Source organism: Triticum aestivum, chromosome 6D (genome assembly GCF_018294505.1).
Source record: "Triticum aestivum cultivar Chinese Spring chromosome 6D, IWGSC CS RefSeq v2.1, whole genome shotgun sequence".
NCBI lineage: Eukaryota > Viridiplantae > Streptophyta > Magnoliopsida > Poales > Poaceae > Triticum > Triticum aestivum.
The window spans coordinates 448579450-448590798 of record NC_057811.1 but is presented as its reverse complement, the minus strand read 5'-3'; the positions used below and the strand labels follow the sequence as shown (position 1 = coordinate 448590798).

At 43.4% G+C, this 11349-nt stretch overlaps 1 pseudogene; it reads left to right on the top strand.

The window, feature by feature from the left end:
* The first annotated feature begins 555 nt into the window (after nt 1-555).
* LOC123142678 (U-box domain-containing protein 33-like) overlaps nt 556-11349 on the top strand; it is a 27328-nt pseudogene continuing 16534 nt past the window's right edge.

Below are 11349 nucleotides of genomic sequence, written 5' to 3'. Positions count from 1 at the left end.
TTCGATCTTTACTGGTATGACTTGATAATTCCACTAGAGTAGACAACCGTCAGATCATGGCGATGAGAGCGGCAACCCGTGTCATAAGAAAAGCACTAGACTTTGTTGCGCCGTCTTCCTTGAGTTGATCGAGAGCATGTGGCTGGGCAATCCAACAAACAGGTGGTGTGCGATCATGAAAACCGTAGGAGAGGAGTAAAGAAGAAGACTTACAGTAGGGAAGTGAAGTGAAGTCACTCGTGCACAAAGCAGAGAACTTGCACAAGTCGTCCATCAGAAAGGCAAGCACAGCTAGCCCCTGCCATGCCATGGAAACTGCTGGGCAACTCTTGGCAGCAACAAGTCAAGCCGGCAGCAGGTGTGTGTGTACAGCTTCCAGCCTACCATAACGAGTCAATCTATGCACAAAAATATATATAATGGGTCAAGAGGTTACTGAATCAATGGTGTATAAAAAAGGCTCAGAGGAGCCAGGCGCAGGGGACAAGTCCAAAGCTGACCTGAGCTGCTGGCCAACTAGCAAGAGAGAACGACACAGCTAACTAGCTAGCTGCCATGGACGCCGGCGGCGGCTCGCAAGCAGGAGACTCGTCGGAGCTATCCTCCCCCTCCTCCTCCGGCGGCGGCGAGCAGGTGTACGTGGCGGTGGGCGGGTCCTAGGCGATGGTGCTGTGGGCGCTGCACAAGTTCCCCAAAGACACCGCCTTTGTGCTGCTCCATGTCTGCTCCCAGCCCAAGCTCATCCCCATCAGTGCGCTTCATCCCCTCCTCTTTCACTTCTCTTCTTTCTTTTCTTTCCTTTTTGCTTTAATTTGGATTAGAAGTTCTTTTATGCAGCTTTGTAGTTTCATTACCTACTAGTACTTCAATAAACAAGACATGAGTCATTATTACCCTGACATGGTCCCCCATGTCAATTATCTCTACAAATTTATTTATTTATTCCAAAATGGTTTTACTACCTCTGTCTCATAATGTAAGACGTTTTTACAGTTCAATTTAAACTGCAAACATGTCTTATATTATGAGACGGAGGGAGCAGTATATTTTGGATGCGATACAATCAGAAAAACTAAAATCCTGCAGGATTCGAATAGCATAGAGTTTCTGCTGATAGTAAATTGTGGTTGCGAAAGTTAATACCTCCAATGCTGTTCACAGTGGGTGCCAGGATCCCTGCTAGGCAGGTGCAAGAGCAGGAGCTGACTTCGTACAAGAAGATGGAGTTGCAGAGAATCAATGACAGTCTGGACCAACATCTGCTCCTATGTGCACAGGAAAAGGTTCAGACATATCAGATACCAGAGCGCCAAGAAAACTAGTACAGTAATATATGCTTGCTTCAAAAATTGACCTATGTATGTATCTCACAGGTACAAGCTGAGAAGCTGGTGGTTGAATCAGATGATGTGGCAGAGGGACTAGTGCAGCTCATCACTGAGCATCATGTCACTGCCCTTGTCATGGGGGCAGCAGCTGATAAGCATTACACAAAGTATGTGCACAAATTTCTGAGTGATCTCTTAAAAACTTATAGATTATTATCACTATAATTAAACACGTCATGGTCATTAGTGAATGCCCTATTACCACAAAAGGGAAAACTAACTCCTCGTTCAAGAGTTCAGGAAAATGAAAGCTCTCAAGTCCAAGAAAGCACAGGTTGTAGAACAGCGGGCAGATCCTTCCTGCAAAATATGGTACATCTGCAAAGGAACGCTTGTTTACCGTAGGTACGGTTGGTCGAGCGCGGATACTCTTCACTTGTGTTCTTAGCGTTACGTTGCAGAACTCCAGCCTGCATTTGACGTGTTTCCCTCCTTGTCTGCATTCTCTCTACACTAGGAAGGCTGTTCCCCTTAGCCATGGGGCAAGGCCGCAAGGTACACAAAAGCCTGGTGCTCAACAGTTTTCAGTGGATAGATCAACTAGCTTGTCAGAGATGTGGTGTGTTTCAAATACATGGCTACACAAACCAAATCTCAGACGATCCGATGCTAATGAAAAGGTAAACACAATTATGTATTTATTTTGGCATACTTAAAGTTTAGCGATTACACTTCAAGGAACAAAGAAGCTGCTTCATTTATATTCTCCACATCTTCAGTAAGCAATATGCATCCTCACTTAAACTTTGTATGGTCACTGATGAAGCAATCAGAAATGCATATGCACTTCAAATGTGGTCCATGATGGAGAATTTGCTTGATAAATACACGAAATAGGATGAAGATAATTAAACATTCAAGAAAATCTTGACATGACATGAAGTTTTTACCTTATCTCACCCAGGAAACTGTTCACGAATTTGATGAGGGTGACAATAAATTCCAGCATATGCTCCGGGAGTTGGAGAGTGTAAGAAAACAAGCTTATGAAGACAACTGCAGTCGTGAAAAGGCAGAAAGGGAGTTGTTTGAGGCTTTCCAGAAAGTAAGTAGCTTAATTTGCATTTTTCAGTCATGTCAAATATACTGATGTTAACTGTTATTTCAACTGTATGATGTATGCCAGTAAGAGCATTATTTGGAAGATAAACTTGTTAGGATGATCTCCACCGTGTGGGCCCAATGGCCCACCGGGCCCTTAGATCCGCGCCCTGATCGGGGGCGCTCAACCCACTATGGTTGACGGGCCCCTGTCACCTGCACTATATAAAGAGGTGGGGGCCGGCGGCTCGCACCACGAGGTTTGTCGCGACGCCGTACACCCCACCTACATCCCCTACCGATCTAGGGTTAGTGCAGTGCTGACGCGAAGCACCGCCACCGCTACTTTCTGCCATCACCGGCCGTCACCATGGACGGCACCGGGAGCTCCTCGCCACAAGGCTAAGGTACACACAGAATACAGATTATATCCCACTGATCTACTCCTAGTTGATCCAGTAAGTCTATCAATGGTATCTAGAGCCTGTCTAGTGAGTAGATCGAGTTGGGAAAGAAAGATTCGCAAACGAATCAAAAGAGAAAAAAAACGAACACAGATACGATTTCGATCTCGAATCGAAGCAGAAAGAAGGAAAAAACTCCTTGTCAGAAAAGTTGCGCCGCCGCAACGGCCGCGCCGTTCCTCTCGATTCCGACTCGCATCGGCATGCCGAGGTTTTGGGAAGAAGAACTCTATCCCGACCGGGGCAAAGGGCACCACCAACGAGCCGTTTGACGGCGGCACGTTCACCCTAGAGGTGCTCGCGCACGCCGGCAAAGGGGTCAGCGGGGGCGCCGCATCTGGAAACCGCCGTCGCTCGCGCGAAGGGGAGCAGAGGAGGCTCTGCTCGCGCTGCTCCCGTCCCTCTTGCGCTGGGGTGGTGGTGGAAGAAGAGAGGGAACGGGAACGGCTCGCGCGGCGCAGTGGCCCTCGCCGCCGTCCACGGCGGCCGGAGCGGCCTACCAGGGCGCTGCCCTTTTTACCTCGACAGAGACGGAGCCGACGGGACAGAAGAAAAGAAAGAAGAAGGGAAAGGGGAAAGAAAGAGAACGGCCAGGCTCGCGCGGTGGTGGACGCCGTCGCCGGCGGCTCGACCGGACAGGCGCGGCGCGGCGGCCGAGCACGGCGCGGTCGCCGGCGACCGGGACAGCGTCGGGCGAGAGACAAGAGGATGAGAGTTTGACCCGAGCTGGTGCGGTGGGATAGTTTTGATCCAGCGAAAATGATGCTGAGTCGTCCGATCGCGTTCAACGGCCTGGATCAAAACCCTAGCTGCCAACGGGCTTTTCGGGCCGAAAGTGCAGGCGGGCAGCAGCCGCCACGCGCGCTGTCGCTGGGCCGAGGACACAGCCGCGGGCGGCCCAGGCCGGGTCGAGGCATTTCGCGAGGCACGGCGCGCAGGGCAGGTCGTGGGCCGGCTTTTTCCGCTGCGGGCCGAGCGCGCTGGGCCAGCTGCGTTTTCTATTTTGTTTTTTGTTATTTGTCCAGTTTTCTGGGCAGATTTCAAATAGTTTTTCTATGCAAATTTTTCAACGAAAATTTTGTTTAGACAATAGAAAAGTAAACAGAAAAATAGAAAAGTTTCTGAAAATAAAATAAAAATGAAAATAGAAAATTTTCAGAAAAAGAAATGTTCATGAATCTTATAAAGAGAATAATAAAGTTTATGAATTTTTTTTAGTAAAAGAATTTGTTTCTGAAAAGAATAAAGTCCATGAATTTTGTATTCATGTTTTCCGCTGCAAAATAAAAATTGTTCTTTTAAAAGTGAATAGAACTAAAGTAAAAGATTAAATTGTTGCTTCTCTAATGCAATTTTGAACCAACCGGTTAAATTTGCTTAGAGAGTAAAAGAGTATAGAATTGTTTCTGAATAGAATATTGTAAAGTTTCCGCTGCAAAGTAAAAGTTTTATCCTTCAATTAAATTGGAACCAACTGGAAATTTTAATTGGAAGAACTGTTCTTAGCGATGTTTTTCCCCTGTGGGTGAAATAAGATGAAGATAGTTTCCGCTATGACAAAAGAAAGATATTTGTTTTAAAGTTAAAATATGGTATTGTTATTTTCTGACCAACGTTGATGATAACAGTACTATAATTCTATGAGTCTTATGTTCAAAGCTTAAATCTCTGATAAATTTTTGTATCAAAGTGACCAATTTTCAAAGCATTTCATAAAGATTGAGAAATGTATATTAAAAGTTTTCCGCCGCAATAAAGTTGATAATGATGATTATTTTCTTAGCAAAGTCGCTTAATAGAAATTTTATCATCACATTATTTACGAGTTATATGCATTATTTCCATTTCCGCCCAACGGTGATATGGAATTAATGTAGAAGGATGATGTTTTATTCTAATTCTGCCCAACGGTGATTTAGAATATAAAAGAAAGTTTTTTCAAAGTTTAATGTGCATATATTTTTTTACCAGACCAACATGGGGTTATTTTTTATGCTCATTATTGTTGATTATTGGCTAAGTTTTCTCAGACTAAAAGTTTTCCATGCTTTCATTCGTGAAAGCGAATGTCTGGGTACTTGTGACCCGAAAGATGACCAAGAAAGGTCATAACGTGAGGGAGTATGTTCTCTCTAAAGAATGGCTTCAAAAGAAAAGAGAAAGAACATTGAGAGTCTTGGTTGACGAATGTCTTTGATGTACTCTCTATGAAGAAGATTTTTCAATCAACATGATTTGAAATGAAACAAGCAACATGCGTGTTTAATTTGACCAATGTCGGATCAAACACGTGTGTCAAAAGAGCATTCGGATTTATTTCTAAATTTGATGATTGAATATGCAGTCAAAAGAGCCAATTCTGGCATTTATGTCCCTTACAGGGAATTACCCGCATAGCGGGAAAAGATGATTATGATAAAAACCGCATGGCGGGAAAAGTCTGGGAAAATACCTGCGTGACTCGGTAAAGTTGACATAGTATTATGTCAGAAATCCTGTGGCAGGAGAAATTTTGGCAAAGAACTTATCCTGTATGACAGGACAAAGATATGATGACTCATGTGCGTTTAATGTGTCCCACCCTGGGAGAAAAGTATGGAGTAGCTATTATGCTTTCCTAGTATCGACCGTACACCTTATGTGTAATGATCATTAAGCACTCAATAAATCCAAAGAGAATAAAAGTTACAGACGAACCTAAAGATAAGAATGATATGCAAGTGTGTCTTGCAAAAGTACTAATGATCAAGAACTTTGTTGAGTTTCTGAAATGGAATAAGGAAAAAGTACTCCCATACCAGTTAACAGATAACTTCATTACATATGAAGTAATCAGATAAATGAAGTAGATACTCAAAGTTTCCTCAATTCACAAGAGTTGTGAATGGTTTTTCGAAATTATGGCAGAAAAGTTCTTGCCACATTTCGAGGGGGAGAAAGAAATATGAGGTATCCATTAATGAAGAATGTGATCGTCTGGGGGAGCACGACGATCATAATAATACCCCTAAAGAAAAGAAATAGCTGTATTCCTGAATCTTTTACAGTTCCGAAAGCAAACTAAGGAATACTAAGACGGTGCTTAAAGTGCCATAAAGAAGAAAGTTTTAATAGAATAAACCCAAATAATAAAGTTTAAAGATACGCCATTTTTAGTGAAGATGGAGTAATCTGGGGGAGCATGTTGTATGACCTATACAACACCTGATGTTAGCTCTATAAAGGATGAATGAGTACACATGGATCTTGTGACACAGGTCCTGTAAAACCTATTGCCTCTTGGAAATAAAATACTATAGAATTAATTTGCCTATTGGCAATGACAGAGCAACAACAGCCCCATATGAAAGAAGTGCCAGTACCTAAGACACAGATGGTCTCAAGGAATGAGAAAATCAGATACTTCTGATTACTATAAAGTCTATGTTAGTGAAATTCAAATCAAGGTTGATCTCACCTCATTTAAAGCGCTCAATTGAGCTTAGAGAAGTGTCTGTTTGTCTAAATGATAAGAGACTATGTGAGATGAAATAAAATTAGTGAATCCCGACAATGTTTGGGACTCATAAGTAATTTCCAATGGAACCAAAACAGTAGGCTCTAAAGGGTCTACAAGGTCAATGTGACTCCAAAGGAAATACGTAAAGGTGTAAAACACGACTTAAATCGAAAGGTTTTTGCATGTTTACACTGAATAGATTACAATAAGTGTTGGTAGCACATCATGATCTGAGTTACATCAGATGAAAGATATTATGATCTGAGTTACAGCAGATGAAAGTAAAGAACACAGGGGATACTGCCTGAAGAAGTCTTTTATGGACTAAAGCAATCAAATGTTGTTTTGGGTTAAAGAAAATGAGAGGACAATTGTATCCATGCAAAGTTATAGAATGGGAAATTCATTTCATAATCCTGTGCATGTGGATGACGTCCTACTTGCTAGTGGTCATGTCAATCTACTGCAGGAGAAGAAAAGAAGTTCTTGTTCTCAAAGTTCAAAAGAATGTTCTCGGTAGAGTGTCTCTCGTTATAACTATCGAGATTCACCAAGAAAAGAATAAAAGGGGTATTAGTAATGTCGCATGGACATGCTTAGAATGGTCTCTAAAGTATGCATGCGAGAAAACCTACGCCTGTTCTTATAGTCAAGGGTAATGGAACTGGAAACTATGGTGTTCCAAAAGTTGATGAGAAAAGATTGAAAACGGATATGGTACCATATGCTTCAGCTGTTGGAAGCTCAATATATTACCCTGTCACAGTTCACATATCTGGGTTGTTTTGGCAATGTCCAGTCCATATATAGATCACTGGAATGGAGTCAAAGATATCGGCCTCAAGCTGAAAGAAATAAGTGCTCTCAAAAGATTGTGAGTACAAAGACATGACTTGTGAAATGTATAGCGAAATCCACAATTGTCGCTAACTTTCATACTTGGAGGTTTTTGTGTGGAAAAACTCCAAAGAATGAAACAATTATCATCAACGTGATGCAAAGATATTTTATAGCTTGATATGAGGCTGAGGGACAGGCAAAAAGGTTAAGGAGACCTGTACCCGGAGTTAATAATGGTTGACAATAGCGATAACCATTTTAAGTTTTTCGCTCCTATGACAACGAGTCAAGTGTTGATGCCAAACACACTGAAACAGAGTTATGCGTTGTAAAGGAGAAAGTCCGGAATTATGTAGAAATGCTTGAAGCATAAAAGCAATAGACAAGTATTTGCAGATCTGCTTATTAAAGGCTTACCGCCCAGTGTGTTCGGAGAACACACAGTCGACATGGGTTTTATGGTATAGTCTAAGATTTCCGGACAATAAAGGGCCCAAGGTTAAAGAATTTGTTTCGAAACAGATAGGTACGTTGTGGCTGTCTGATTCTATCGGCAATTGAGCTGTGACGATGAAACATGTTCTATGTACTGATCTGTTATGAAACGAGTAAAGTAAAAGTATAAGGTCAAAAGTAAAAGTTGAGATCAAGGGGGAGAATGTTAGGATGATCTCCACCGTGTGGGCCCAACGGCCCACCGGGCCCTTAGATCCGCGCCCTGATCGGGGGCGCTCAACCCACTATGGTTGATGGACTTGTAACGCCCACCATGCGGCTATATCTCCCACGTGTCGAGGCACGACTTAGAGGCATAACCGCATTGTGGTTTTGTCGCAAGAAGGGTCATCTTCACACAATCCCATGTAATGAACAAGAATGGGATAAAGAGTTGGCTTACAATCGCCACTTCACACAATACATAAATATAATTCATACATCATCCAAAATACACACATAGACCGACTACGGTCAAGATCCAAATGAAAATAAGATAACCCCAAATGCTAGATCCCCGATCGTCCCAACTGGGCTCCACTACTGATCATCAGGAAAAGACACATAGTAACGACCACGTTCCTCATTGAACTCCCACTTGAGATTGATCCCATCATCTGCACTGGCATCGTCGACACCTGCAACTGTTTTGGTAGAATCTGTGAGTCACGAGGACTCAGCAATCTCACACCCGCGAGATCAAGACTATTTAAGCTTATAGGGAAGGATGGTGTAAGGAGGTGGAGCTGCAGCAGACACTAAGCATATATGGTGGCTAACATACGCAAATGAGAGCGAGAAGAGAAGCAACGGATCGGTCGTCAACTAGCAATGACCAAGAAGTGATCCTGAACTCCTACTTACGTCATACATAACTCAAACCGTGTTCACTTCCCGGGCTCCGCCGAGAAGAGACCATCACGGCTACACACGCGGTTGATGTATTTTAATTGGGTCAAGTGACAAGTTCTCTACAACCGGACATTAACAAATTCCCATCTGCCTCATAACCGCGGGAACGGCTTTCGAAAGATAATACCCTGCAGGGGTGTCCCAACTTAGCCCATCATAAGCTCTCACGGTCAACGAAGGATAAACCTTCTCCCGGAAAGACCCGATCAGTCTCGGAATCCCGGTTTACAAGACATTTCGACAATGGTAAAACAAGACCAGCAAAGCCGCCCGAATGTGCCGACAAATCCCGATAGGAGCTGTACATATCTCGTTCTCAGGGCACACCGGATTGTCCAAGCTTCCGATAGGCGAGCCCAGAGTTGCCCCTGGTGGCCACCGGCGACTGACAGGTTGGACCAATACTCAGAGGAGCACTGGCCCGGGGGTTTAAATAAAGATGACCCTCGGGCTCGCGAAAACCCGGGGGAAAAGGCTTAGGTGGCAAATGGTAAAACCAAAGTTGGGCCTTGCTGGAGGAGTTTTATTCAAGGCGAACTGTCAAGGGGGTCCCATAAATCACCCAACCGCGTAAGGAACGCAAACTCAAGGAACATAATACCGGTATGACAGAAACTAGGGCGGCAAGAGTGGAACAAAACACCAGGCATAAGGCCGAGCCTTCCACCCTTTACCAAATATATAGATGCATTAATTAAATAAGAGATATTGTGATATCCCAACATATCCATGTTCCAACATGGAACCAACTTCAACTTCACCTGCAACTAGCAACGCTATAAGAGGGGCTGAGCAAAAGCGGTAACTTAGCCAAACAACGGTTTGCTAGGAAAGGATGGTTAGAGGCTGACATGGCAATATGGGAGGCATGATATAGCAAATGGTAGGTAGAGCAGCATGGCAATAGAACGAACAACTAGCAAAGCAAAGATAGAAGTGATTTCGAGGGGTGGTCATCTTGCCTGCAAGGTTCTCAGAGTTGTCGAAAGCTTGATCCTCGTAAGCGTACTCAACAGGTTCCTCGTTCACGAACTCGTCTCCCGGCTCTACCCAAGACAAGAACACAAGTAACGGAACCACAATCAATCACGAGAAATGCACAAGCAACATGATGCAAAACATGTATGATATGCGAGATATGATATGCGATGCATATGCGTGCTCCGGACGGAAAATGATGAACAAGGCAGTAACTTGGCAAACCAAGCATGCCACTGGAAAGATGAGATGATTTCGGTCGAAATCGATATAAAGATCACCGGAAACGGATGCACGGTTTGCAAATGGCAAGCAAAACAAGAATGACACGAATCTGCGATTAACAGCACGATGGAACTTAGAATGCAACAAGCAACAATGCTACAGCACTCCGACATAGCAACAAAACATATGGCAGTAATCTACAGGAGATGCTTGACAAAAGATGAACAATGAGCTACGGCTAGATCACAACATAACAAGCTCAAACAAGCATGGCAAAAGTGCAAAAGATAACAGGTTCACAGACTTGGTGAAATTACTGGACATGCCTGAAACAGCATCAGGTAGCAATGTTCAGAGCACGAAATCAATATGCTACAGGAACTTAACATAAGAAAACAAGGCATGGCAGTATTCTACTAAATGCATATGACAAAAGTCCCTTACTGACCATAAGCCAATAAGGACCAGAAGATATGATGGGAACCATGTAAACATAGCAAGTTTCGTTAACAGGTTTCAGACTTAGCAGAAAACAGAGCATGGCAGAAAACAATAATATGAAGGCATCTTTGTGAGCTTGATGCACTCACCACAAGGAAATGCATGAAAAAACAAGCATACCTACAGCAAGATGGCATGGTTATGAAGCTATCCATGGCAAGAACAAAAGCATAGCATGTATGGATCAACTACGACAAGCTTGGCAAAATTGAATAACACGTAAACAATCTTCCAGAAATATTTTATAGCAAAAGTAGAGCAAGATTGAGTCATGCTATGGCACTCCATAATTGCAAACAAGGGCAGGAATGGATCCATTACAATAATATCTACAAAAAATCCTTACTGAACATCTCCAAAATATGCATGGATCTCTCTGTAGCGTCAAGTTTACATGGCAACAAAATAACAGCAGACAGACTTAAGAGAAATTACTAAGTCCCTGAAATCAGAAACATTACGGGGCCTAGTTTGCATGCTTGTGCTAGTCACCACATAGATCACAAAAATACATGGCATACACCACTGGAAAGATGGCATGGCATACAACAAAACACATGTAGAGCTCATGCCCATAAGATGCACAGATTAAATGATACAAAAATAACAAATCTCCAAGTTCTGATATGAACCAGCAGATAACAGCAACTAGCACTCTTGCAACAGAGATTTGGGCATCAAGATGGACTCAAATGAACATGGTGCAATTGAACAAAATGAAGAGCATCACGAGATGAACAATTCGATATATTACACGCGCGAAACGGAGCTATATGCAGAGAGTTATGATACTGTGAACAAGTGCATGTATTGTAAAATTCCCAGGGACATAGAAAAAATAACAACCTCCGGATCTAGGGTTGACCACGGCACGGATTACGATGCGACGGCGAATCTCGCCGGATCCGCGCCGGAGGGATAGGTGGAGCTCGCGGAGCTCGCCGGAGGGGGCGTGGACGACGGCGGCCGGCGGCGGAAGGCGCGGAGGACGGCGGGGAAGCACGGC